The following is a 3,654-nucleotide window of genomic DNA, read 5'->3' on the forward strand; positions in this document are numbered from 1 at the left end:
GAACAAGTAGATATATTTTTATGTATAACTGGAAGTATAGTAGTTAATGTTATTGTTTGCTGAGAGGTAAAAGAAGGAAGAGAAGCATTCAGAGAATTGCTAAAAGCCTTTTATAATTACACCTACTACAGAGCTAATGATACTCTTGAAAGAGCAAGTTCTAGCAGAAAAATACAAGTATCTATGGAGAGATGCGAGTATGGTGATTTAAAGTCAGAATTCATATGAAACCAAATTGTTGAAGGTATTATTAATGATTATTGGTCTGATCTTTGTTAGATGCGTTGCAGTACATAAACCTGACTTTGGAGAACCTCATCCAGCGAGTGAGTGAAGCAAAGGTCAGGACTCACTACAGTTCAATTCCAAGGAGAGAAGATCAAATTTGGTACAGGAGATTTTCTGAATCAATTCAATTTTAAGGTACAGAACTGCAAAGGCACAGGGGATATTACAGTGGTAGAACAAATTCATTGTTCCACAGCATCGGCAAGGACTTTTAGTCCTATCACACATCACACACACTAAAAGTCTTTGCCGATGTTGTGTAACAATGAATTTCTCACTGGCATGAACTGTGTCTAGCTATTAAAACTGAATGCTTTTATTGTAAAACTTTCAGAAAATGTACTGAAGCAGGGCAAAACCACAGAAAAGCAAATGACCAATGAATTATTCACACAGGAGGTAAATGAGGTAGAACACTAATAGAAGACAAATCAAAAGGGGAAAAAAAGCAAACCAAATCATCATTTTGACAATCATGAATTCTCAAGTGTTAACAGATCGCAAGTCTTGTTTGTCAAAACTGTTTGTAACTAACAAAGTTAAGTTATATGGTTGAATGGGCATTGCAATTAATGCTAAAAGTACTTTTTAAAATTCATATAGGGATGTAGGTGTTATTGGTTGGGCTAACATTTGTTGACCATCTCTGGTTGCACTTGAAAAGTTACCGGTGAGCTGCCTTCTTCAGCCACTGCAGATCATTTAGTGTACATATTCCACAATATTGTTGGGAAGGTTGTTCCAGACTTTTCATTTAGTGACACTGAAAGACTGACAATACAACACCAGGTCAGAATGGTGATTGACTTGGAGGGGAGCTTGCAGGTGATGATATTCCCATGTACAGTATCTGCTGTTGTTCTCCTTCTAGATAGTAGTGGCTATAGGTTTGGGAGAGCCTGTCTAATTAGCCTTTGTTTGCTACAAGTAGCTCTCCAACATAGGGAACACCAAATACTAGAAATTATATATATAATAAAACACAACTGCAGCTGCTGGGAATCTGAAACAAAAACAGAAATTGAGAAATTAGGCAAGTCTGGCAGTATACATGGACAGAAAACAGAGTTAACATTTTGAGTCCAGTGACACTTCTTCAGAACTGATAGAAATAGGAAAAGGTGGTATATAACCTGAAAACAGGTGGGCATGAGGGGGAAAGGATTGAGTGGATAAGTGGAGTTAGAGCCCAGAAAAAGGGATGGATGATAGTATGCCAAGGAGAAAAAAAAGGACTATTAGTAGATGAAAATGGATTGGCTGTGCTGAAAGCAACCCATGTCATGACAGGACCTGAGGTGGGTGCTTAAAGGATATAGAAGAAGCTGTTTAGGTTCTAAAATTGTTGAACTCGACATTGAGTCCTGAAGGCTGCAGGGTCCCTAAGTGGAAAATGAAATGCTGTTCTTCCAGCTTGCACTGAGCCTTCCTGCATCACTGCAGCAGACGCAAGACAGAAATGTTGATAAAAGCTATATGTACTTCATAATCAGGAATTCTCACACTTGAGTAGGAAGTAATGTATTGATCTCAAACTCATTCCAAAAAATGGAAGAAGTACAAGCTAAAGAGTTCCTTTGAAAAACAAATTTCCAGCTGTTCAATTAGGAAGATTAAAAACCGAACACAGTGTTACCCTGAGATTAGAATAGTGCTGGAAAAGGATAGCAGGTCAGGCAACATCCAAGGAGCAGGAAAATCGACGTTTCAGGCAAAAACCCTTAATCAGGAAATCTGCAGTATCTGCAGTACCCACTTTCGCCACAGTGTTACCCTGAAGCAAGCTGCAAAACCACAATGCCTTTATATATGCAGAAAACTACCACATCCCTAAATGAAGTGGATGAACCAACCTGCAGAAATTACAAGAATGTGAATTGTTGACCTGGTCACAAAACCAAAATTGCAGCGTTCCAGGCATGGTTAAAGTAACCATGCATTTAGATGAAGGTTCAAAAAGCCACATGTGTGCAGTTAATGTCACCCTGCATCATGGGGCAGCCAATTATCCAAGCATAGGCATGTACATGTCCCTCTTTGTTCTCTCTGGTCAGCGAGAGCATATAATATACATCACTGTCTTGGCATTAAGAGCTTTGGTCCCAAATGTCTCAGTGGCTTGTGAAGTGGGAGGACATGTGAGAGATGTCTCCTAGTCTGGCCTGGAGGAATCCTGGAGCAAATAAATTCATGTTCATAGTTGCATTCACAGTTTGGGTAAGCCAATTTTTGTGAGCATTTCCTTCATAAATTTGAGGGGGGCACATACACTGATTCGGATTGAATGCTTTAGACAGAGACTCACAGTGAGAGTAAAGTCATAACACAAAACTGGCTTGATTTGGACAATGCTTTTCAATTGCATTATATTTAAGTAAATTTTAGATAAGGCAAATTTAGTTTTATAATTTTTTTTTCCAGAATTGGTATGTGAGATGCTATCACATCTTTTACTGATCATTCAGTAGGGATTCCACATGCTAAGACGTTGTGAAACTAATGTAATATGCATCTGGTGCATTGAGAATCGATATACCTGATCATTCAAATTGAAAAACTATGCCCATTTTAACTCCTGAGGTTTAAAAAAAACCCAAATCTTTCTATTTCATTTATATGGAAGTCTGTTTAGGTGTAATAATAATAGTGCAATTTTTATTTAAGTGTTCTGGTTTTGCGAGCTGTGTACACAATCTGTACTTAAAAAGTAGATTCATTGCTTCCATTCTCACCTTTGCAAATGCAAATCGGTCATTAACATCTCATTATTTACTTCCTACCTCAGTCTAGCCAGTGTAAATGTCACTTCATTTGTATTACAGGACGTAGTGGGGTTTCTTTTGAAATGAGTTATTTTAATTGTGATCATATCTGTTTAATAGGCTGTATTAAAGTAAGTTTCAACTTAATTTTCCATACCTCTAGGAAGACATGCAGAGTAGTATTGTGCTAAACTACAGGCAATCATTTCAGATTAAAAATTTGTTAAATTTTCTGTATTGAAATAATTTTAACTAAATATTTAATGAATATGTTAGAGTAATTAATACCAGTGGTATTTACTACTACATTTTGCACCAGGATTTTTGTTCAAAGATCCATTATAGATCAGGGTTATTGAAGAAAATACTGTAGACAGTATATTATTAGGTGATGCTCAGACCTATAGTAGAGATCATGATGTAGTGTAATCAGGGAAATTTGTAATGAAATATACCCACTGTACACCTGGCCAAATGCAGTCCACCACATTAAAGGCATATGTGAAATCATATAATTAGTAACTTAACATTCATGTATATTTTGGGGAGAGTCAGTTTAAGTAGGTTTTGTAAAGCCAAGTATGCACTTGTGTAGATTAATTTA

At 36.8% G+C, this 3,654-nt stretch overlaps 1 protein-coding gene across 1 annotated transcript in view; it reads left to right on the forward strand.

Moving 5' to 3' along the window:
- The first annotated feature begins 369 nt into the window (after window positions 1–369).
- Window positions 370–3,654, forward strand: part of LOC140478876 (uncharacterized) — an 859,005-nt gene continuing 855,720 nt past the window's right edge. The window contains exon 1 of the mRNA XM_072572442.1: window positions 370–423. The gene's annotated coding sequence lies outside the window, so the exon portion shown is untranslated. The remainder of the gene's footprint in view (window positions 424–3,654) is intronic.

Source organism: Chiloscyllium punctatum, chromosome 6 (assembly GCF_047496795.1).
Source record: "Chiloscyllium punctatum isolate Juve2018m chromosome 6, sChiPun1.3, whole genome shotgun sequence".
NCBI classification, from domain to species: Eukaryota; Metazoa; Chordata; class Chondrichthyes; order Orectolobiformes; family Hemiscylliidae; genus Chiloscyllium; species Chiloscyllium punctatum.